General features: G+C 38.7%; 1 protein-coding gene across 6 annotated transcripts in view; it reads left to right on the top strand.

Annotated features, from left to right (window-relative positions):
* GCNT4 (glucosaminyl (N-acetyl) transferase 4) overlaps positions 1 to 26387 on the top strand; it is a 44972-nt gene that overhangs the window by 8123 nt on the left and 10462 nt on the right. Inside the window, exon 2 of one of the 6 annotated variants that reach the window (XM_069085187.1) lies at positions 13740 to 13902. The exons of 4 other annotated variants lie outside the window; for them this stretch is intronic. The gene's annotated coding sequence lies outside the window, so the exon portion shown is untranslated. Of the gene's footprint in view, positions 1 to 13739; positions 13959 to 26387 lie in introns of all 6 variants that reach the window. One more of the 6 variants, XM_069085186.1, reaches the window with a different exon arrangement.

The raw sequence follows: 26387 nt of genomic DNA, 5'->3' as shown, positions 1-26387 counted from the left end.
ACTGGTTGTAATCCTCCAGGAGAATGTAAACTCCTTGAAGGCTGGTGTGATTTGGGATTTTGTCTTCATATCTGCCTAACAAAGTGCCTTAGGTGCTTAATAAATGGCTGTTGAATTTAATTAAATTATCAGTTAAACACAGCAGAAACTGACATTGAAATAAAATCAAAGATCAATCCTGATTTAAGAATAGAGAAGTGTATATGTTTTTTAAAATTTATTCATTTAAATTTAAAATACAGAACAAAACAAAACCTTTCCATGTACACAGCAGAACACGACAGGATTCAATATAAAACAATAAATTTCTATTTCGTGAAAACCCATGTAATAAATCCTACAAGTTGTTTTCAAAGCAACTCAGTTATCTGTGCTTTCTTCTAGGTTTTCTTTTGTTCTACTGTGCATATAATTGTTAACATTATTATATACAAGTGGATAGTGCAATAAAAGTCAAAGCTTATCCTTTTGAGGACTACTTCTTATACATCTTTTTACCATCCTTAGTACCTAGTATCACTCTGTACAGTGAATTCCTTTGTAAAAGGAATCAGATAATTGATAAGGTTCCTTTCTGCACTGGGTCCTTTGATAAGATCTATGACAAAGTAGTTATCAAAAAGTGTTCCCTGATGACCATTCATTTCTTTTTTTTTTTAAGCTATTGGGGTTAAATAACTTGCTCAAGGTTACACAGCCAGTTATTTCTGGGTGTGGTGCTAAGTATCTGAGCCCAGATTCAATCCCCAGGTCATCCCGGCACTGGGGCCAGTGCTCTTTACTCACTGTGTTACCTGGCCATCCCTGATCATTCATTTCTAGAACTGGAAGAGATTATGGAGGTTTTTAGTCTAACTCCATTATATTGCAGATAAAGAAACTTAAGTCATGGAAGGTATTTACTTGACTTACCCAAGATGACCCAGCCATGTATAGGAGAGCCACATCCATATCCTTGCTCTTCAAACTCCCAGCACTTTTATCTTTTCACTGTGAAGAACACAGTATTGTCCTTCAATCTTGTTTTCACTGATAATTTGCTTAATACATTCTGCTTTGTTTCTGAAGTTAGCAGAAAGATTAGGTTCAGCTCCTCCATAGTCAATAGATGACAATTTCAGAAATTTGAAATTGGTGGGGTTATTTTACAGAAATAAAGACAGAATACCATGATATGAGCAATAGCAGTTGTTTGTGGGTAGTTTGTAGCAATATGACAAAATGACAATATTACCTAATTTGCTTATTCAGTGCTAACAATTGAAATACAAAAGGATTACTTTATAGAACCAGAAGTAATAACAACAAAATCCATCTTGAAGAACAGAAGGTCAAAATCCTCAAGAGAAAATATTTTTAAAAGTGAGAAGAAGGGGGCCAAGTAGTGCCAGATCTGAAACTCTAATACAAAGCAGTAATTATCAAGGTCATTTGGTATTTGTTAAAAAAAAATGATCAGTGGAACAGATTAGGTATACAACATGTAGAAACAAACAACAACAACAAAAAAGACTAGCAAAATATTCTCAAAGTATGCAACATAACCCTAGCTATTGGGGTAAGGACTCATTATTTATGGAAAGCCATCTGGCAGAAATTTGATTTAGACCAATATCTCATATCATATGCCAAAATGGATTCCACATGAATACAAGAGGTAAAATGACATCATAAAGAAATTAGAGAAGCAAAAAAGGAAATACCTGGATGGAGAAGAGTTCATCAGTAAACAAGGACTACAGAGGATCCTAGAAGATAAAATGTACAATTTATGTTCTATAAATTGCTTCTCAGAAATTTGTCAAAACAAAACTAATGCAGTTAAAATGAGAAGAGAAATAATTAACTGGGAAAAATCTTTACAGCAAGTTTCAGTGCTAAAGGTCTGATATCCAAGATAGGTAAGGAATTAATTAAAATAAAATAACAGGAACCATTCCCAGTAGATAAATGGTCAAAGGATATGAAAGATGGTTCTCCAAGGAAATCCAAGCTATCAACAGACATATGAAAAAAGCTCTAAATCACTAATAGAGAAATGCAAATTTAAAAAAATCTGAGGGGGGCAGAGTCAAGATGGCAGAGTAGAAACAGGACCTCCAAGCAGCTCCAGCTCCCACCTTCCCCAATCCATGTAAAAGGGGACTCTGAATAAACTTTGGAGCTACAGAACCCACAAAATGACACAGAGAAGCTAACCTCCTGCTGAGGACAGCCCAGCAGGCCAGCAGAAATTGGCCAGCTCAGCGCTCTGCGAGCCGAGCTCAGCCACACACAAGCCGAGGTTTTAGCCCCAGGGTGGGTCTGACCAACCACCAGCTGGAGGGACTCCAGATCACCAGAAGCTGTGGTGGTTCAGAATTATCAACATATAGATACTAAGGACAAAGTGAGAGGTCAGTGCAGTCTGGACTTTGGGACCTAGTAGTTGGGAGTGCGGTTGGCTTTTGCCCCTGGGGTGAGAAGCTGCTGATGGCTGCAGAGTGTAGGGGGACCAAGTGACCAGTCTGAGGGGTAATTGCTCTTGTTTAACCTGCTTGGATCTGGATTGCAGTCTAGGGTGGAGGTCCTGGGGTGTGTGACCAGCTTGCCAGAGTGTGTAGAGAACTCAGAGAGGGCACCCAACACCCTCTCTCACCTCCAGCAGCTGAGAAAACCCCAGCGTTTGGGACGAAAGCTCCCCTGTCTGCTAGCAGAGTCCTACTGTGGCAAAAAGCCCAGGGGTCAAGTGACTGAGTGACGAAATGACCAGGCAAAGGAAGCAAAGCAAACAGAAGAATCCAACATTAGACTCCTATTTTGGGGACAAAAAGGAGCAAAGCATGGAACAGGAGGAAGAAAATGAAGTCAGAACTTCTGCTCCAAAAGCAGCTGGTTATAGGTCATAGAGGACCTTAAGAAGCAGATAAGAGAAGTGGAGGAAAAATTGGGAAGAGAAATGAGAACGATGCAAGAAAATAATGAAATGAGAGTCAACAGCCTGACTGAGGAAAATAACACCTTAAAAAACAGACTAACTCAAATGGCAAAAGAGGCTCAACAAAGCAATGAGGAGAAGAATGCCTTAAAAAGCCTAATTTGCCAGATGGAAAAAGAATCTCAAAAGCTCACTGAGGAGAATCATTGCTTCAGAATTAGATTGGAGCAAATGGAAGCTAATGACTTTATGAGAAATCAAGATGCTGTTAAACAGGTCCAAACAAACAAAAGAATAGAAGGCAATGTGAAATATCTCATGGGAAAAACCACTGACCTGGAAAATAGATCCAGGAGAGATAATTTTAAAAATATTGGATTACCTGAAAGCCATGATCGAAGAAAGAACCTAGAAATCATCCTCCAAGAAATTCTCAAGGGAAAATGCCCTGCTGTTTTAGAACCAGAGGGCAAAATAGAGGTTGAAAGAATTCACCGATCACCTGCTGAAAAAGATTCCAAAAAGAAAACTCCTAGGAATATTATAGCCAGGTTTTGAAATTCCCAAATCAAGGAGAGAATGTTACAAGCAGCCAGGAAGAAACAATTTGAATATTGTGGAAACACAATCAGGATAACCCAGGATCTGGCAGCTTCTACACTGAGGGATCAAAGGGCTTGGAATATGATATTCCGGAGGGCAAAGGAGCAGGGATTAAAACCAAGAATCACCTACCCAGCAAAACTGAGTATCATGTTTCAGGGGAAAATATGGTCATTCAGTGGAATAGAGGACCTTCAAGCATTTGAAAAAATATATATAAGAAAAAAATCTGAGATTCTACTTTACACTCATCAGATTGGCAAAGATGGCAAAAAAAAAAAAGGAAAATAACAGTTGCTAGAGGAGCAATAGCACACCAAGCACAATAATGCCCTGTTGGTAGAGCTGTGAATTGATAGTCATTCTAGCAAGCAATATAAACTGACTGAAAGTTACTCAATTGTGCATACCCATCCATAGCACTATTAGACTTGTACCCCAAAGAGTTCAAAGAAAGAGGAAAAGGACATATACCGTGTTTCCCCGATAATAAGACCTATTCCGAAAATAAGCCTTCCCCTTACTGTGTAAGATTCCTCTAAAATAAGCCCTCCCCCGAAAATAAGCCCTATTGAGATTGCTACTGTAGTGAAGGTGATCCCCTGCGCTACACGCTACATTGCACCGTCCCCCCCCGTGAAACGCACGCAGCGCTCCGAGCTGCATCCAATCAGAGCTGCAGCAGTGAGCGCGTCATCCTGTTCTTCCCCAGTGATTTGCTTATTGAATAAAGGTACATTTTTTTGTTCACATTTACCTGTTTATTAAAATTGCTGTCAATGTTCATTAAAATAAGCTCTCCCCTGAAAATAAGCCCTCTGGTGTTTTTCTGTCCAAAAAAATAATAAGACAGTGTCTTATTATCGGGGAAACATGGTATACAAAAACCATTATAGCTGCTCTTTTTGTTAGAGCAAAGCACTGGAAACCAAGGAAGAAGAGGAGTGTCATCAATCGGGGAATGACTGAGCAAATAACATCATATGAAAATGATGAAATATTACTATGCCATGAGAAATGATGAAAGGAATGGTTGATGATGAATGGTTGATGAGAGAAACCTGGGAAGACTTGTATGAACTAATTTATAAACTACTAAAGAGAAAGCAGAACACAAAGAACAATTTATACCATAACAACATTATATCTATATGTTATTCCATCATTTCAGTTGTGTTTGACTCTTCCTGACCCCATTTGAAGTTTTCTTGGCAAAGATATTGGAGTAATTTGCCATCCCCTTCTCCAGCTCGTTACAGGTGAGGAAACTGAGGCAGATGGGGTTAAATGACTTGCCCAGGGTCACACAGCTAGGAAGTATCTGAGGCCAGATTTAAACTCAGGAAGATGAGTCTTCTGACTCCAGGCCCAGCACTCTATCCACCTTTTCCACTTAGCTGCCCCATGTATAGATGTCTATATACTAGATAGATACTTTATATATATGTTTGATGTAACAATATAAAAAGATAATTTTGAAAGACTAAATTCAAGAGAACTCATGATGAAACATGTTCATCTCATGACAGAAGGGTAACAGACTCTGTGTGCAGATGTCATACATGGACACAGTAGGAATTTATTTTGTCTAATTATACATTTTTGTTACAAAAGTTTGAGGGTTTTTTTTGTTTTTAAGTGGAGGAGGGTAGGGGTGGCATGGATAGGCTTATCCAAAAAAAGGAAAAGAAAGAAGATTATAATAAGCATTTATAAAAAATAATAACTTTTATATAGTGCTTTTAGGTTTACAAGCTGCTTTATGTATGTTATTTCATTTGATTCTCACAACGACACTGTGAAGTATTATTATGCTGTCATTATCCTTATTTTACAGATGAGGCTGAAAAAGCTTAAATGATTAGTCCATAGTAGCTAAGTAAGTGTCTGCTGCTGAATTTGAACTTGGTCTTCCTGATAAATAGGAGAGTACAGAAGTAAGATAAGAAAAAAACAGATGAGAAGGACAGCCTTGAAAGTTACACCTAAAAATTTTTATATAGTTAGAAAAGAAAGCTATATAAAATCAAAATTTGTAATTTCATTACAAATGAAATTTGTGCAATTCTTGTCCTGTTTTGTAAATGGAAATGCTCCATTTTGTTTGGTGTTTAAGTTCAGAATTTTCAAATAAATCAATTAGATGAAATGAGATTTTATTGCAAGTCTCCAGATCACAGATCCAGCAAGGTAATTTTTACCCAAGACCCTACAATTTTGGTAATCCCAAACAAAATTTTTTTGAACACTATAAAGAACTTACATTTTCCCTTGATCTGTTACATTATTTTTATTTTTAATTTGGCTACTATTCTTACTGTTTTACTCTAGTTGTTCATGTATCAGAGACCTCATGGCCGTGTGTATTTAAAAATTATATAAATCATATGCAAAAATGAAATGGTACCCAAAGTGTGCTTTCTTCTATTTAAAAAAAAAAATCAAACTTCCTACAAGAGAGAGTGTGTGTGTATTTGTGTGAGTGTATGTGTTTATGTGAAACTATGAGCAATAATTTGATCATAGGAGGAAAAATAAGAAATGCTCTTTCCCTTCTTTTTTCTTCATCAACCTCAGCAAATCTTCCAGCTTCCAGGTCCCTTTTCTCACACCTTAGTCTTGCTCCTCCCACATACACTCAGAATCTGTCTAACACTCCCCAATGCTCTCAAATGGCCTTAACTAGACTCTGTAGTCCCATGTTACTCTCTTCTTGCTCAATTTTTATTCCTTTACCTGTAAGGTTCTTAGGATAATTTCAGCATTGCATATGGTTATGTGCGTATGCATATATGTACTATGCAAGTACATTTGTGTTTGGAAAATTGTACTTCTAAAATCCAGAATTAGAGCATGTTAAGAAATGAGTTATTAGAAATCTTCTATTCTACCATAATCTCTCCAATACTTTTCCAAGATACATTCTAAAAAATTGGATCCTAAGGGCCAAGGAAGGACAGACATGACTGAAAAACAACTGAACAATGACAATATCCATAGAACTCAGATAAATATAAGGTAGCTTGTCAGAATTTTAGACATGCTATGGATGGATCATCACAGTGAAGCAAACCATACCAGTTGTGAAGCCCATCAATCAAGCATCCAGGCATGCTTCTTTGAATTGGAAAAGCCAGACTCATCCCCAGAATCTGATTTACATTCATTTCTAGTCCTGGTCAAGCCTGAAGTCATTTCTGGAGCATACCCTGATGAAAAGCAGTGTAGCCTAGCAGCTAAGAGGCTGGTTTCATAGAGAAACTCAGAAAGACTTATATGAACTAATGAAAAGTGAAGCTAGGAGAGCCAGGGAGACAACACCCACAATCGCTACCACAGAACAATAAAAATTAATATGGTGAAAATATAAAGATTAGTCTTGGCTCCAAAGACCTATGGGATGTTGCCTCTCTCTCTACTTCATTGCAGGGATAGGTCCACAGGTGGGGAACATTGTATTTCATTCAGATTTTTCTTTTGATCAGTTTTACTGAAAAAATTTTCCCCCTTTTCTTTTTCTTTAAAAAAAGGTTTTTTTGTGATATAAAATTACTCTCTAGGAGGGGTTAAGGGAAGGGATAGTGGAGAAATTGAAGTGATGAAAAAGCAAAATATATCATAAAAATTGTTTTTCTTTAACAAGTAGCCAAGTAGACAGGTCCTGCCTCTGACATAGGTTATCTGTGTGACCCTGGACAAGTCACATAAACTTGAGGCAGCTCTCCAAGACTTTTAAGTTGCAAAGAAGGTATTGACCTGGATTGGTAGGAGGAAAGGAAGGAAACAAGCATTTATTAAACACCTACAGTATGCCAGGACCTTTTCAGATATTTCTTTTGATCTTCACAACAACCCTGGGAAGGAGGTGCTTGTGTTACCCCTATTTTACAGTTGAGGAAACTGAAGTAAAAAGAGGTTAAATGACTTGCCCAGGGTCATACAGCTAATAAGCATCTGAGGCTGAATTTGAACTCAGGTCTTCCTGAGGCTAGCTCCAGCACTCTATCCTCACTGCCTCTAGAGAGAATTTCCTCATCAAAGAGTCCCTGCTATCAGTGAAATCACAAATTTACTTACTGTCCCTTGATCAATTTCATCCTAGGAAAAGAAGTCTGAGCGACACTCCAGTCAAACTAAGCTGCTTTGATCTCCCAGGGGGAAAAAAATAGCATCAGGGAGATATAGATTTCACTTATGGGAGTTGTGAGGTCTCATGCTTCTGGCCCTCTGAGAGTAGGTCTTCTATCATTCTGGTCTGAGGTGTGGTGGATTTGCAAGAGCAGATACTGCAAATCAAGAGGTTTTTGTGTGCCTGGAGAGTTCCCTGTTGCAGTTCTGTCTCCCAAAGAAAAGGAAAATCTTCCTGATTCTTCCTGGGAGAGCATGGACAAATGACATTGATTAGCTGTTTGAGTCAACAGAACCTCCTTGAGGGTAGGAATGTTTCATTTTTGCAATTATCTCCTCTACACAGTTCCTGGCACAGGGAATAAATGCTTGTTAATTTACTGATCAGCTGATGAAGGGAAAACCTTCCTCTTCCCAAATTCACCGCCCTCCCCCCCCCCCCAACACACACCCCATTCTTATAGGATGAAAGAATTAGAACTGGAAAGGACCTTAAAAGTAATGGAGTCCAACTCCTGAGGCTCAGAGAAGTTAGGTGACTTTGTCTAGGGTCATACAGCTAGCAATAATAATAATTGTCAAAATAGAGTACTTTAAGATTTGTAGAGTGCTTTATATATATCTTATTTCAGGCCTGTACAACCTGAGCGTGTCAAAGGATTTTGGGTGGCCCAAGAAAAACTTAGAGGAAAACATCCTTTGTATGCAGAGGAAATCCTTTGACTGGCCACAGTTTGTACAGGAGTGTCTTATTTGATCCCCACCAAAGCCCTGTGGGTAAGTCAATCAGTCAACAAGTATTTATTAAGGATTTACAGTATGCCAGACACTGTGCTATGATAATCCTTATTTTTCAGATAAAGAAACTGGGTTGTCAACTTAAGTCACACAGTCAAGTTAGCAAGCATCTAGTAAGTGTCTGAGCCAAGCTAGGAACCCACCACTTCCTGACTCCAGGTCTAGCATTTATCTACTCAGTGTATGACCTAAAGCTTCCTTGAGCAGGCTTTGGAGGCAGGCTTTGGATATAGGCCTTTCTGAGTCCAGGTCTGGTACTTCATCCATTAAACCATCCAGCTGCCATTGGCCAAGTGTCTGAATCAGGATTTGAACCCAACTCTTCCCAACTCCAACTCTCCTTACTCCAGCAGGCTTCCCTGCTCCATCACCATGGCCCCCCTCCTATGAATATCACTGTGTTTCTTTGCTCAGGATTTCTGCTGTTTTGAAGAACAGTGATGAAAGGCTTGTGTTTGGCAAATTAGTTTTTAAGCTCATTATTTTTCACTTGGACACCATTGGAAATCTTGTAGTTGAAGGGGTTCTTTATTGAATTTGTGTTTGAAAGCGTTGCTCATTCAGTCTTCCAAGGTGAAGCAGATGATAATCTTCAGGGAATGCTCCTAGGCCTGATATGCTTCAGTTGCAGGTGCCTTGGGCAAAAATACCTTGTTTTCAAGGGCTAGCATCTAATTCCTCAGTAGATACTGTGGCAGGGTATTGTCTTCATTTATCAGTTGACCTTCTGGGATCAAAGAGAAGCTTTGTCAAAGGGGATGTTTTGTTTGCTTGTTGGCAGAATGACAGTATCTTCAGCATTGTTTTGGCTGCCTTGGAAATAGTTTTATCCAATAAGGATGAGAAAACGAATCATTTTGAGTTTGTAATATCTGGGAAATGATCACAGTTAAAGATCATTCTTAAGGAAAAGCAGTTTATGGCTTCTGTAGAGCACAGTCTCAGTTGATCTTCAGCTGTTTTTAACAGCATGCAGTTGGCTGTGATCCTCACAGAAGCCTTTTAAAGAAATTAATTGACTTTGAAATTTTGAACAGATAGGTCATAGAATTGTAGTTCTGAACTACCAAAGATTGTTTAGTTATGGCATCATAAGTTTTGAGGTAGAAGGGAGTTTTGAGCTTACCAAGTACAGTGCCCTAATTTAACAGATGGGGAAACTGAGGCTCAACAAGATTATGTGTATTGCCCAAGGTCACACAAGTTGCTTAATAGGACGCAGAACTGTGATTCAAGCTCAAGTCCTTAACCCGAGGATGGGGAACCTGTGGCCTCGAGGTCACATGTGGCCCTCTTGGGGTGCTAAGTGTGACCTTTTGACTGAATCCAAATGTCAAATCAACCACAGAAGGAAATGGCAAACTACCCTAGTATCTTTGCCAAGACATCCCAAATAGGGTCACAAAAAGTCAAACATGACTGAAAAACATGCCAGGCATTTTACAATTATTATCTCATTTGATCCTCACAACAGTCCTGGGATATAAGGGCTGTTATTATCCTCATTTTATAGATGAGGAAACTGAGGCAAACAGGGTGGAGTGACTTTTCCAAGGTCACACAGCTAGTAAATGTCTGAAGACAGGTTTGAACTCAGGGAGACGAGTCTTCCTGACTCCAGGCCCAGCACTCTCTCACTGTGCCACCTAGCTGCCCTTACTCCGAGAACATGCTAGTAAATAAATCACTGTAACCAGATAACATCGACCAAGAGCTAAAAGAATTAAAGGATGGAATTGTAGAACTACAGGCTAGAATGTGTTGCCTCTTGTTAAGTAAGTGAGATACTGACTGTAAGGTTAACTTCTGTTCACGAGAAGGGATTCAGCATTGACCCTGGGAACTACAGATATTTGTGACTCTTGCTTTGGAGAAGCTCAGAGAGGATTACTGAACAGAATACACAATTCCATTCCATATAAAAGTACAAGGAAAGACAAAATGTACTTGGAAGGAAAAATCATGCCTGTTTTCATCAACTCATAGAATCTTAAGAGTTGTAACCAACTCTAGAAGTTCTCCATTCCAACAAAAAACCCCAACCACCTACAGAATGGTGTAGGAAGACAGGGATGCCATTATATCAGAGGAACCGAGGAACTGTTAGTTGGTCCACTCTCGAAAACAATTTGGAGTATGAGAATAGGAGAAAGGTGATTAAATGGTTCATACCCTTTGATATCAGTCTCCCTCCTGGGCATACACCCTGACAAGAATGTCAAAAACAGAAAGGAAAGTTTTGTAATATACATCACAATATTCATTGCAACACTTTTTGTGCTGGGGAAGATCTGAAAACAAAGTGAATATTCATCATGTGGGAGATGGCTGAACAAATTGTGGAATTTAATGTGACAGATTATTATTATTATTATTATTATTCAATGAGAAATTATGATTAGAAGGAAGTCAAGGAAACAAGGGAATACTTGTATAAACTGATATAGGAGGTGAGAAGAACTAGAGAGGTAATGTATATAATGACTACAATAATGTAAATTAAAAGAAAACTAATAGGAAAACAAATTCTGAGTAATTGTAAAGAACACTCTTATGGCAGGTAGGTGACACAGTGGATAGAGTGCCTGGCCTGGAGTCAGGAAGACTCATCTTGATGAGTTCAAATCTGGCCTCAGGCACTTCCTAGCTGTGTGACCCTGGGCAAGTCACTTAGCCCTGTTTGTTTTAGTTTCCTCATTTATAAAATTAGCTGGAGAAGGAAATGGCAAACCACTCCAGTATCTTTGCGAAGAAAACCGCAAATGGGTTCATGAAGAATCTGACATGCTTGAAATGACTGAACAATAACAACAATGAACAATCTTGGTCCTAGAGAACAGAGAGAGATGCCTCCTTCTTGGTAGAGTGTTGAGTTTGTGAAGATAGAACACTGTGTATACTATTAAACACTATCATTGTATTAAGTCTTTGCTGTAATTTTTTTCTTAATTGCAAAGGAAAATTCAGCTTAATGGAATACAGGAGGTGGCAGTTGGGGTGCTATCCTGAATGACTATAATGTAAGAAACAAAAGATATCATCAACATTTATTTTTTTCTTAAGTTAATCCAACCCCTACCTGAAACAGACCTCTATAACATTTAATAAGCTGGAATTTGTTAAAGGGAGTCAGTAAGTATGCAAGTAAGGAGGAGGCTGTAGCTAAAAATGGTTTAGAACTTCAAGCAGTCTTTGTTAAGGTCCCACAGTAGAAGCTATAAAACTCATTACATCACCACAAACACGAGGGAAATACTTTGTTGTGGAAAGGAAACTGACTTAAAGATAGGAAACCAAAGGTAGGGATATATGGGCCCCTTTGTGGATGGCAAAGTGAGGTCTCTTAAGAATCATTGTTGGAACTAGTTTTATTTAATGTTTTTAGAAATAATCCAGAAAAGGTAGCATCTCTTAAATCTCCAGACTTATAAAGGGTTCAGAGTTTTTCTGATGAGTTTACTGATAAAAGGGGACTGCAGAGAGATTTCAAGAGGCTAGCAGCATCATTGTAGGAAAGTATAAGAAAATCCATGTAGGGAAAATAATTCAGACTCTACTTATGAAATGATGGGTCTTAAATCGTGAGTTATAGACTTGGAATAGGAACTAGCTGCCACTGTAGGCCTGCAGTTGCCAGTCCATGGCACTCATACCAAAGACAGCAATGTGATTCTTAGTGGTGCTTGTTGGCTGAGGATGTTTGGAATGGGAATTTCCTCCTAGTGCAGTGAGCTAGCCATCACCCAAGGTCCTCAGATCAGTAGTCAAAGGCCACTGGTCAGGAATAGTATGGAAGACATTCATGGTATAGGTACGGTGAGGGCTAGGTAGCTTCTGAAGTACCTGCCTGCTCTGTGATCTGTAACATTTTATTGTGAAAGAGAAATTGACTTTTCAATTCAATAAGAATATATTAAACCCATTACTAGATGCAAATCACAAAGAATACAAAGAAAAAATGAACAACAGTGCCTGGCTTCAATGGGCTTGTGTTCTACTTTTCTAGTTTGACCAGAGAAATATTCATGAAATATTATTACCTTCATTATTAGGGCAGCCACAGGGCACGGTGGATAGACCACTGGCCCTGGAGTCAGGAAGACCTTAGTTTGAATTTGACCTCAGAAACTTATTAGTTGTCTCCTAACCCTGTTTGCCCCAGTTTCCTCATCTGAGGAAAATGAGCTGGAGAAGGAAATGGCAATCCACTCCAGTATCTTTACCAAGAAAACCTCAAGTGGGGTCTGAAAGAGTCCAACACTAATGAGCAAGAAAAACTTTCATTCCTGACTCTCTTATAATGTAATGATTTTTCATCATCCATTTAGGTTAGAAATAAAATTCTGGCAATCGATCAATAAGCATTTATAAATAATAGCTAGCATTTCAATAGCACTCAAAGGTTTGCAAAGTGCTTGACATGCATTATCTCTTTTGATCCTTGAAACAACTCTGTAAAGTAGGTGCTATTATCATCTCTCTTTTACTGATGAGGAAACTGAGGCTGGAAGAGGTGCTCAGAGTCCTAACTAGAAAATATCTGAGGAGGGATTTGAACTCAGACCTTCCTGATCCCAGGTCTAGGACTCCAGGCATTGCACCACAAGCTTCAGTACCATGGGACTGACTGTGTGCTAGGTGCTAGGGAGCGATCCCTCCTCAAAGGCAATGTGAATACATTAAAATAACAAATTCTGGCCATAATATAGAACATAAAGGCCATCCAAATGCTGGGGGTGTCCGTCTTTATGTAGAGGTATCTATGACAATGAAAATCTCCAAATCTGAAGGTGGGACAAAGAGAGAGTTACATGCGCGGAGGGATTTTTTCCCCAGAGGGAATTCTAAAATAGCAGTTTTCAGTGAGCTGGATTTTGCCACTAGTTACTCTTCTGTTTATCTGTCATCAGTTATTCATTGATTACTCACACCAGTGAGTAATTGATGACAGAACTTGGCTCAACATAACCTGTCAGTCTCCTTTTTTAAAATCACTTTCACTTCCACTTGAAGATTGACATTTCCTAGGCCCGTTGCTAGAAAAACAAAAAGAATGCAAAAAAGGGGGGGGGGGGGAAATCACAAAACTCTCCAGCACTTCTCAAGATTCGTTTTTATGACTCCAGAGATACTTTCATGGTGACAAGGTAAAAAGCACTGGTATCCTCAGGGATAGAATGCTGGACCTAGAGTCTGGAAGACCTGAATTCCAATCCAGTCTCGGATATTTACTGTGGGTGTGACTCGGTCAAGTCACTTAACCTCTGTCTCTATTTCCTCATCTGTAAAATAGGGCACACACTTAGTAGCTGTTTGACCCTGTTTGCCTCCATTTTCTCATCTGTAAAGTGAGCTGAAGAAGGAAACGGCAAACCACTGCAGTATCTTGGCCAAGAAAACCTAAATGGGGTCACGAAGAATTGAAAACAACTGAAATGACTGAACCAAAAATGGGGGTAAGGCTAGTAGCTACCTCCCAGAGTGATTGTGAGGATCATAGAAGATAGTAAAGGTAAAGCACTTTGCACACCTTAAATTGCTTTGTAAATGCTAGATTTTGGTTTTTTTAAAGGTTAATATCTGTTTCCTGGGGTGCGGGACTCACGGCCTCAAGGCCACCTGTAGCCCTCTAGGTCCTCAAGTGCAGTCCTTTCACCAAAACTTTGGGCTGTACTTGAGGACCTAGAGGGCTACAGGTGGCCTTGAGGCTGCTGCTTTGCCACCTCTGCCTTTAAGTTAATTCAATTTTAAAAAATAAATAAAATGAAGGGCGATGTGGAAACCTGTGTAAAATGTTGCCTAGATCTAAAAATGGTGTAGATGTAACAGGGTGAAAGGACAACCTTCTACTCCTATGAAAGGATATTGCCATGCCATTTGCTAAAGTTGTTGTTATTGAGTTGTTTCCAAATCTTCATGACCACATTTGGGATTTTCTTGGCACAGACATTGGAGCAGTTTGCCATTTCCTTCTCCAATCCATTTTACAGATGAGGAAACCGAGGCAAACAGGGTGAAGTGACTTGCCCAGGGTCACACAGCTAGTAAGTCTCTGAGGCCAGATTTGAACACAGGAGACAAGTCTTCCTGATTCCAAGCCTGGTGCTCTGTACATTGTGCCACCTTGCAACCCTAATTTGGTCATTTACAAAAAGACTTTTGCTAATTTTTTTTAAGTCTTTGTTGCTCCCTTCATGGTATTTCCAGACCTCTTCTACATTGACTGCAAGTGCGTCGGACCCCCATCTCATGACATGTATCCAGCCTCCTGAATTTATTTACTTTGTTGTCTTTTTCTGCTTGATTCTAATATAATTCGTTACCTTGTCAGTCTTTTCTATTATACCTACAAACAGCACGTCCTGCAAAGTATACATACATATATCCCTTGAGATCTATTAATTACCTCTGATTTTTGATATAGTTTGGTCTTATCCAGGGTCAGAGACTTGAGAATTTTTTTTCTTTCTAGGAAGAAAACCTTAAATTGTTTACATAAATATGAGTTATTGCTGTTATGAATATAGAGGATGTCCCATATAGTTAGGTACTAACTTTAAAATATAAGGAAATTAAAGTTAAACATTTCATGAGAATGTTCAATAAATTTTAAGAAAATAAGGAACCCGTAAGTTTATGTAGGCATCTCCTTTCTTGTAGAATTTATGTGTCATGATCAGAGACAGTTTCATCTTATCACAGAATAGAAGAAACAGGAAGTTGGTGAGGGGCCAAGGTCTGAAGTAGCAGATTCGGGTGAGCTAAATGCCAGAGTCCTCAGTGGTCTGGACGTCACTGGAAAGATTTAAACTCTTTCACAGGCTTTAAATCTGGGAGCTCTTTTCCCCCCTTCCCTTGTTTTTGCATCTTGCCTTTCCTAGATACCCCCAGACCATTAAGTTAGTACCCAGTTGCTTCTTTTAATTGCACAAGAACTACATTTGCCAACCAAATTACACAAAATTGTCTGGTGAGGTCCCTTTTCTTCTTATAATGCACCACATCAGAAGACATGCTCAGCAATTTTTCATAGTCTGGAGTAGGTTTTTGAATGCTTCTCAAGAAAGGAAAGGAGATTCCTTGATATAACTCTGGTATGGTTGAAGATGAATGCTCATTGTTAAGACTTGCTTTGTCCTTGAGAAACTTTCAATCTTCATTTTATCCAATATTTATCATTGTTGGGTTGATAAGATAAATGAGTTTGTGATGTGCTCATAGGTTTCTAAAGTAAGCATCCCTGGGGGGGTGCTGGAATAATCCAGGGGGGCAGTAGTAGCCTTGGGTGCAATTAGGGGGCTTTGAGTAAAAATAAGGGGCAGTGGAAGCATAAGGAAAAAATAGAAGAGGAGAAAATTTTGAAAAACTATTTGTACGTTTCACCTGTTGTGTAACAGAGTTAAAGTTGTAGTGATTACATTATTTTCCAAATAAACACACAAAGTTATAACCTATCAGTGGTCAAGTCCACCAACAAATTTTAACAAGCAAGTGTTGGTAGGCGAGTATATGTACAAATTTTGGGAAGTCTAGCATTCTTTGGCAGACATGTATGCATGTAATGACTTGTTTACAATGCAATACTATATGGTTACACGATGTAATATTGCATTATCAAAATTTCAGTGTAGGAAAAGCCCCACAAATTTACAATAAATTATTAAATTTAAGATGTATCATTTAAAAAAACTTTCATATCTTTTTAAAATGATATAGATTTTTTTTAAAACCATTGAAGGGTTAAAGAAAGTAGATTTCCTGGGGTGGCTAGGTGGTGCAGTGAGTAAAGCGCCGGCCCCGAAGTCAGGAGGACCCGAGTTTGGGTTTCGGCCTTAGACACTTAACACCCACACAAAAAAACTAGCCGTGTAACCTTGGACAAGTTACTTAACCCCAATTGCCCTCCAAAAGGCAAAAAAAAAAAAAAGTCGATTTCCAGGGAGGCACTGAGTATTTTTTTTTTAAAGGGACAGAGGGGGCAGGAGTCCAAATAAGTTTGGGAACCTCTACTCTAAACTTATCACATATATTCCACTTTAAATTTGACTAATAGAGAAATGCTAACTACTACTTATTGTTCGCCCACTGCCACCAGTTCTCCCCACTCCCAAACACATGTAAGCTTGTGGACCAGTACTTAAGACCTTCTAACTGATTGGCCTTTAGGGAGAAGGATATTTTTTCCACAAGTATGGCATGAACTTTGTCAACACATTGATGAAGCTTAGTATTAGAAAAGATATATCTCCCAATTGATAAATGGTCAAAGGATATAAACAGGCAGTTTTAAGATGAGAAAATTAAAACTATCTATAGTCATATAAAAAAAATGCTCTAAATCCCTATTGATTAGAGAAATTCACATTAAAACAACTCTGAGGTACCATCTCATACCTATCAGATTGGCTAATATGACTAAAAAAGAAAATGACAAATGTTGGAGAAGATGTGGGGAAAGTGAAACATTAATGCATTGTTAGTGGATTTGTGAACTGATCCAGTCATTCTGGAGAGCAATTTGGAACTATAACCAAAGGGCTATAAAACTCTGCATACCCTTTGATCCAGCAATACCACTACTAGGTCTGTATCCCAGAGAGATCATAAAAAAGGGAAAAGGACCCACATATACAAAAAATATTTATAGCAGCTCTTTTCTGGGGGTAAAGAATTAGACATTGAGGGGAAACCCATCACTAGGTGAATGGCTAAACAAAATATGAATGTAATGGAATACTATTATCCTATGAGAAATGTTGAGGAGGGTGATTTCAGAAAAACCTGGAAAGACTTACATGAACTAATGCTGAGTGGAGTGAATGGAACCAGGAGAACATTGTCCACAGTGACAGCCGCAGTGTTCAATGACTGACTTTGATAGACTTAGCTCTTCTCAGCAGTGCAATGATCTAAGACAAGTCCAAAAGAGTAATGATGGAAAATGCTGTCCCCATCCAGAGAAAGAATTATGGAGTCTGAATGCAGATCGAAGCATACTATTTTATCTTTTTTGTTATTTTTTTTCTTTCTCATCATTTTTCCCTTTTGCTCTGATTCTTCTTTTACAACATGACTAATGTGGAAATATGTTTGATATGATTGTATATGTATAACTTATATGAGATTGCTTGCCATCTTGTGGAGCAGGAGGAGATGGAGAGAGGGAGAAAAAACATTTAGAACTCAGAATCATACAAAAGTGAATGTTGAAAAATTAATAAGACATCATAGAAAAGATATATAGTACTGCAGTGATGTCCAAAAAAACCCATTAGAGCCTAGTCCCACAGTGGAATCATTCAGCCAGAGGTCACTGGCCTATATGATTGCTGGCCTTGATACTAGCCATTCCAAAGCTGTCTGTGTCCCCACAGATAGATAAAACCTGAGCCGAAGATAGCTGCTGGGAAGGACATCCAAGTACTAACTTCTGCACCACCAACCTGAAGATACTCACCTTTTAGCACCACATGTACTTTTCATCACTGAAACTGATTTTTCCGTTGCATGTGGGCAGTATGCATGTTATATGGTGTATGTGCATGCACAGTGGACTAGTGGATAGAGAATCAAGCTAGGAATAAGAAGACCTGGGTTCTGGGGCTGTATCTGAAATGTGTTGACTCTGTGATCTTGAGCAAATCACTTAACCCTCAGTATCTCCAGTTACCTCTGTATATTTCAATTTCCAGAGTGGGTATAGGTCTGCTTTTGGAAGAGGGATTTCCCTCATCAGGAATTCCTTATTAAAATGAAATCATAAGTCTGGTAAGAGCACATGTGCATTTATATACATACAAACATGCACGGATATGTAGGGGTATGTATGTGTCTGTGTGTGTGTGTGTTTTTTAGCCAGATCTGTGATTTCAGTGGCATGAGAAACTCCTGATGAGGATTCTTGACCTCAGTACCCATTCTGCCCTGCCTGCCCCACTGTTTTTTTTTTTAATAGAATCCATTTCTCATAGTTTTATAATTATGGCAGCCATGAATCCCAGAGTTTCTATAGAGGGCAGATCAAGTTTCATATATTGTCCCATTGTCCTCATAAACCATTGAAATGTTCTAGAAATTTCTTATATTTGGACAGTAAAATTATATTGAAAATGTACACAAATCCCAAGAGAGAATCACAGGCTGAAAAAACAACTACTCATAGAAAGGGGCATTCTCTCCCTTATTATATAGATATATGACTTTCTAAGTATGCCTCTGACTAGCTTTAGAGTGTAATGTAGTGGTGACAATCAGGATATTTCTAGTAGTAAAGCCCAGGAAATCAGCTGCGTATGCTAATATAAAAACCTCCAGGCAATTTGTGGTAGTAAGGCAAAGTTGATTTTGTAGGAGGAGGTTATAATGAATTATTTCTAGGTGGTTTGTGGTTTGTAATGTGTTAAAATTATTTAGTCATGGAAATTCAAGTTTTAAAATCAGTTTACAAGCAAGAAAAGAAAGTGTACTTTTAATAAGAGTTAGTTAAAGGCCTATCCTTTTAAAAGAAATATGATAATCAGTCAATAAGTATTTATTAGGCATCTATGATGTTCCAGGCACTGCGAATGATAGACAATTAATATTTTTCACCAAAATTAGTAGCAAAATAAACATTAGTCACTTGTTCAGTCATTTCAATTGTGTTCAAGTCTTCATGACCCCATTTTGGGGTTTCTTGGCAAAGATACTAGAGTGGTTTGTCATTTCCTTCTCTGGCTCATTTACAGATGAGGAACAAAAGTAAACAGGGTAAAGTGACTTGCCCAGGGTCACACAGCTAGGAAGTATCTAAGGCCAAATTTGAACTCATGAAGATGAATCTTTCTGATTCCAGGCCCAGTGCTTTATCCACTGTGGCACATAGCTTACCTGACATCAGTCACAGTAAGATTAAAAAAAATAGCTTTTAGTTCTGTAGCTTTCAGTGTTTCATTAAAGAAATGTCACAAAAGTTTAATTCAACATGCATTTGTGGGCAGAGCCAATCTAGCAGATTAGGGGCAGACACCCATCTGAAGTCTCCCAACATTCCCCTCTAAACAACTTTAAAATAATACCTCAAATAAAATTTTGGAGCAACAGAGCCAACAAGTTGGAGTGAGATGTTTTACTGGCCTAAGAAAACTTAAGGGGGGGTGGAGGGGACAGCTAGGTGGTGCAGTGAATAGAGCACTGGCCCTGGAGTCAGGAGGACCTGAGTTCAAATCCGGCCTCAGACACTTAACACAAAAACTAGCTGTGTGACCTTGGGCAAGTCACTTTACCCCAATTGCCCTCCAAAAAAAAAAAAGAAAACTTAAGGGGTCAGCAAGAAAAGTCTGTGATACTGGGGTGGGGAGGCCTGTCAGGAGCTCACACACGTGGCCAGGAATAGTGGCCAAAGCACCACCACCAGACCCTTCAGGATCTCTCAGCCCAGAGATGGTAAGTGGGGTCTGGCAACTGCTCAAAAAAAGATGACAAAGGACTCTTTGCTGGCACAGGCTATACCTGGCACTGATTGACAACTCTTCCCCACAAGTGGTTTTGGGTTACAGTTCCAGTGTGGAGAGGATGACCCAGGGGTAGGGGGCAGGGGCCCTGGTTGCAGTTCCAAAGCAAAGAAAGTACTAGCACTTGTGACTGCAGGGAACCAGGATTCTTTCCTGGGTAAAGACCAGAACACAGATCCAGGAGAGCAGTGACCATACCTCTTCCAGGATTATACCCAAAACTCCTAGAATCCCAGAACTGGGTCTGAAAATAGCAGCCGGAAACTTGGGACAGTCCCTCCCCACCCCCAGGTGAACACAGTCCAACTTTTACAGAAAGTTCAAAGCCAAGAAAAATGAGCAAACAACCAAAAAAGAATTTTACCATAAAAAGTAACTATGGTTTCAGGAAAGACCAGGACATAAACTCAGATGTACTCAATGTAAAAACAGCTACCAAAAAAAGGCCCAAAGAAAAAATGTTAATTGGACCCAAACCCATAAAGAATTCTTGGAAGTGGGGCAGCTAGGTGGAGCAGTGAATAGAGCACCGGCCCTGGAGTTAGGAGGACCTGAGTTCAAATGTGGCCTCAGATACTTAGTACAAAACTAGCAATGTGACTTTGGGAAAGTCACTTAACCCCAATTGTCCTACCTTCCCCCCTCCAAAAAGAAAAAAAAAAGAATTCTTGGAAGAGTTAAAGAAAGAGGTGAGTGGTAGAGGGAAAATTAGGAAAAGAAATTAGAGTGATGCAAGACAGTGATGAAAAGAGAATTAACAGCTTTGTAAAAGAGGTACAGAAAATACTGGGGAAAATAAAGCCTTAAAAAACAGAACTGGTCCCACTGAAGTGAAGAGCTCCTTAAAAAGCAGAATTTGTCAAGTAGAAAAAGAGGTACAAAAGCTCATTGAAGAAAATAATTCCTTAAAAATTAGAATTGGGCAATTAAAAGCTAATGACTCCATGAGACATCAAGAAACAATAAAACAAAGTCGAAATAATGGGGGAAAATAGAAGAAAATGTGAAATATCTCATAGGAAAAAGAACATAACTGGAAAATAGATCAAGGAGTAATAATTTTAAATTATTGGACTACTTCAAAGTGACAATCAGAGAAGGAGCCTAGACATCTTATTTGAAGAAATTATCAAAGAAAACTGCCCTGATATCTTAGATCCAAAGGATAAAATAGAAAGTGAAAGAATGTACTGATCAGTTTTTGAAAGAGATCTCAAAATGAAAACTTCCAGGCATATTATAGCCAAATTCCAGAGGTCCCAGACCAAAGAGAAAATACTTCAAGGACAGGATACTTCAGAAAGAAATAATTCAGATGTCATAACAGGATCACACAAGATTTAGTGGCTTCTGCATTAAAAGAGAAGAGGGTTTGGAATATGATATTCTGGAAGGCAAAGTAGCACAGATTACAATCAAGAATAATCTGCCTAGCAAAACTGAATGTAATTCTTTAGGGTGGATGGGGAGGATGGATATTTAATGAATTAGAGGGTTTTCAATCATTCCTGATGAAAAGACCAAAGCAAGGGCAGCTAGGTGGCTCAGTGAATAGAGCACCCACCCTGGAGTCAGGAGGACCTGAGTTCAAATCAAGCTTCAGAAACTTAACACAAAAACTAGCCATGTGACCTTGGGAAAGTCACTTAACCCCAATTGTCCTCCAAAAAGCAAAACAAAAGAAAAGAAAAGATCAAAGCAGAATAGAAAATTTGACTTCCAAATATGTCTCAAGAAAAGCATAAAAAGGGGGTGGCCAGGTGGCTCAGTGAGTAAGAGCACCGGCCCCAGTGTCGGGATGACCTGGGATCGAATCCGGGCTCTAATACCTAGCACCACACCCAGAAATAATTGGCCGTGTAACCTTGAGCAAGTTACTTAACCCCAATTGCTTTAAAAAAAAAAAGCATAAAAAGGTAAACACAAAAGATAAATCATAAGGTACTCAATAAAGTTGAACTGCTTACATTCCCATATGGGAAGATGATACATATAGCTCCTAAGAATTTTATCATAATTAGGGAAGTTAAAAGGAGTTAACATACAGAGGGCATGAGTATGAATTGATTATATAGAAAGATCTCAAAAAATAAAAAGGTGAGAAGGAGAAGGAAGAAGGGGAAGAGAAAGGTAGAATGGGGAAATTTTTCTCACATAAAAGAGGTATGCAAGGAAGAACTTTTACAATGGAAGGGAAAATGGGGTGGGGGTAGCAGACAATTCTTTAACCTTGCTCTCATTGGAATTAGTTCAAAGAGGGAATAATATGTATACACTCACCCAAGGGTAAGGGGATAAGGGAAAGGGCAGGGGGATGATAAAGGGAGGGCAAATTAAGGTAGGCAGTTAGAAGCAAAAAGACTTTTGTGGAGGGAATGAGAGAAGGGGGAGAGGGAGACACAGAGAAAGAGAGAGAGACAGAGAGAGAGAGAGAAGAAGAGATGGAGGGAGATACACAGTTAATCATAAATGTGAATATGAATGGGATCAACTCATCCATAAAACAGAAGTAGATTGCAGAATGGATTAGAAACCAGAATCCAACAATATGTTGTTTACAAGACACAAGTTAAAATAAAGAACTGGAGCAGAATTAAATATGCTTCTGCTGAAGCAAAAAAGAAGTAGCAATCATGATCTCAGACAATGTAAAAGTCAAAATAGACCTAATTAAAAAAGGTAATCAGGGAGAACTACATTATGCTAAAATGTACCATAAATAATGAAATACCAAAAATGTTTACAGCAAGTTTCTCTGATAAAGGCCTCATTTCTCAAATATAGACTGAGTCAAATTTATTTTAAACAAAAATGAGCCATTCTCTAATTGATAGATGATCAAAGGATATAAACAGGCAGTTTTCAAAAGAAGAAATCAAAGCTATCTGTAGTCATATAAATAATGCTCTAATACACTAAAGCAAATTATAACCACTCCGAAATAACACCTTACACCTATCAGAAATGACAAATGCTGGAAGAGATGAAGGAAAGATAGGTATACTAATGAGTTGCTGGTGGAGTAGTGAACTGGCCCAACTGTTCTAGAGAACAATTTGGAACTATGCCCAAAGGGCCTTAGTGTTTACCCTTTGACTTAGCAATACCGCTATTAGGTCTATATCCCAAAGAGATCATAGAAAAAGGAAGAGCATCTATAGGCACAAAAATATTTTTATAAAGTAGCTCTTTTTGTGGTGGCAAAGAATTGGAAATCAAGGGAATGTTCATCAGTTGGGGAATTGCTAAACAAATTGTGGCTTATGATTATGATGGAATCTACCATGTTATAAGAAATGACTAGAGGGATAATTTCAAAAAAACCTGGAAGAAAATATTTGAACCCATGCAAAGTGAAGTGAGAACTGGGAAATCATTGTGCATAGCAGCAAAATTGTTGAAATGATGTTCAACTGTGAAAAACTTGACCACTCTGATGAATACCATGATCCATGACAGTTCCAAAGGACTCATGATAAAAAAAAAAAATGCTATCCACCTTCAGTGAGAGAGTAGATGAACTCTGAATGCTAATTGAAGTATAATTTTCTCACTTTATTTCTCTTTTTAAAAAAAAATACAAGGGGTGGGCCAGGTGGCTCAGTGAGTAAGAGCATCGGCCCCGGAGTCGGGAGACCCAGGATCAGTTCCGGCCTCAGATACTCGGCACCCACACAAAAATAACTGGCCTTGTAACCTTGAGCAAGTTACTTAACCCCAATTGCTTTAAAAAATATATGACTAGTATGGAAATATATTTTATATGGTTTCACATGTGTAATTGGTTATATTGCATGCTTTTCAGTGAGTAGGGAGGGATAGAAGGTAAAGAGAGAATTTGGAACTAAAACTCTAAAAAAGAAATGTCCAAAATTAATAATAATTTAAAAAATAATGCTTGTTTAATTGAATAAACAAACAAGCATTTATTAAGCACTCCCTATATACCAGGCACTCTGCTAGGTACTGTGGTTAGACAAAAATGTAATTGTTTCTGCCCCCAAAGAATAGACATTCTGTTGGGGGATGGGGCAAGGAAACACAGCAACAACAGGTACATTGAAAATTATATAATAAAGCAGGTTTTAGCGGGAGGGCACCAGCAACTGAATAAGTTATGGTGGGACCCTTGCACATACTTAGTAAATGCTTATTGATTGATTGATAGGAGGAGCTCTGATCTCTTACTCTTCAGTTCCTATGAGCAGAATCCCCTGCTGTCTAAGCACAAATCACTTCCCATTCTCTCATTCCTATCCACATCAATTGTAAATGTCTCCTGTTGGTTTTTCTGTCTGAAATTCCAATTCCATAATTAACTCATTGTAACTAACATAATTAACATTTCATTCTACCCCATTTCCTCTGGTGTTCCTTCTGTCTTCTACTACTCACAATGCCTGGATGACACGGTATTCTTGGCCAGCCATCCTTTCCAGTCCTAGTCACAATTTCTCTCATACCTCTCCACACTCCTTCCTCACACACTGATCCTACAGGAACCTTATACCCGATTGCCACTTCCAGACTTTCTTTCTGACACTTACTCAGCAACCTCTACTCCGCTGAGATTCACCCTATCCAGATTTATCACTGAATTGGAATCTGGTGGCAATTATCTACTGGTTCCCCAGTCATTCTGCGTCCTTTTCAAGTTGCTCAATAGTTGGTTCATAATCTTCTCCACTACATCTATTCAAACACTCGGGGCTCTTTAATCTCCCAAATCCCTATGATCTACCCTATTCTTCCATTTCACCAAAACCACACTCACCTTTTACTCATGTGTTCCTTTTAGTTTATCAATAATTCTGAAAGCCCTTTATGTAGCCACAATCCCTTACCATTCCATCCCTCCCTATATCTTACTCCTCCTAAATTATTTGGATACTTCAAGATAAAAGGTCCGAATTAAGCTGACATGTAAAGGAAGGAACTGCATGGTAGCATTTTCCCTAAACTATCTAACTTTGTAATTATTGCTTACCCATTTAGAAGAAACAAGGTTCTAAGAGCTTGAAGGGTTCTTAGAGCTCCAAATAAATAATCATTTAAGCACCTGCTTTGAGTAAGACACTGACATTATCATCACTGTGACCTCCAATCCTTTCCTCAGAACTCTGCCAGGTCATCAACCTTTCTTGCTCAACTGAAATTTCTCTCTCCAAAGTTCCCAGCGATCCATTCCAGTGGCCTTTTCCCAGTCCTCATCCTTTTTGAACTCTCTGCAGCATTTGACACTCTTGACCACCCTCCTTTCCTGAATACTCTCATTTCTCTCTCTGTTCTACTGCCCATCTGATTATTCCTTATACTCCTTTTTCTATGTATTTCTTTCATCCTTGGTAATGCCAGTACCTTGCTCAAAGCAGGTGCTTAAACGATTATTGATTTGGATCGCTAAGATCCCTTCAAGCTCTTAGTACCTTGTTTCCTCTAAATGGGTAAGCAATTATTACAAAGTTACATAGTTTAGGGAAAATCCTACCACACAATTCCTTCCTTCTTGTGGCAGCTTAATTCAGACTTTTTATCTTGAAGTATCCAAATAATTGTTTCCAGTGTCCACTTCATTTTGACAATAGAGGTTAAAACTAAATGATACTTTCACTTTTTATTGATATTGTAACCAAGAATTATGAATATCTGAGGCAGGAAGAAACAATAGACAATTATGAAACATTACATTATAAATAAATATAAATTAAGAAACACTGCAATTATGTAGTGGCTACTGGACTGCTTGGGGCTTTTTGTGGGGGGAAGGGTGAAAGGTTGAGAACAGTAATTATATGACTTTGCTATATGATAATAGTGTACCTGTATGTCTTTGAAAGGAATGTGACCCAGAGGAGGAAAAGGGTTCTAAACTGTGAGAGGAAACTTTTAAACTCCCCTTTCCTAGTAGCCATGAAAATAACCAACCCAGCAACCACTGGACAGTTTTCCTCTCTGGCCCACTCAGAGCAAAAGAATAATCTAGGATCCTTTGGGATGGCAAATTGCAAGCACTCAACTAGGATCAAGGAAAGGCACCACTCATATGTCTCCAACTAGACTGGGGAATTATCAGAAGGCAAAGAAAGTCTTATTGGTACCCTTCAAAGTAACTAGCACAGTGGTTGCTCAGTAATTCTAATTATTTGATTAAATGGAGCCAAAAATTTGATTTTCCCATTTTCTTTTAAATCTATTTTTGGTAACCTCATGTAATGATAGCAATCGTGCTCATACTTCTCTTGTATGGCTCACAGAGCCTAGCCTAGCATTGGCTCATAAAAAAAAGTGCCGAATAAATACTTGTTGATTGATTCAACCTGAATATAGCCCATCTGAGTGTGGGAGATGTCATAAATCTTTAGGAAATGCCTTCTGCATGCCTCTGGAATTTTATTTAGGGAAAAGGATACCAATTTCTGTCCCCTGCCCCAACCCAAGCTGTCTGTTCT

The sequence above is a fragment of the Petaurus breviceps genome, unplaced genomic scaffold, assembly GCF_028583685.1.
Source record: "Petaurus breviceps papuanus isolate PSGF00001 unplaced genomic scaffold, PetGlider_PUasm1.0 175, whole genome shotgun sequence".
In the NCBI taxonomy this organism is placed as follows: domain Eukaryota; kingdom Metazoa; phylum Chordata; class Mammalia; order Diprotodontia; family Petauridae; genus Petaurus; species Petaurus breviceps.
This window is presented reverse-complemented; position numbering and strand designations above follow the sequence as displayed.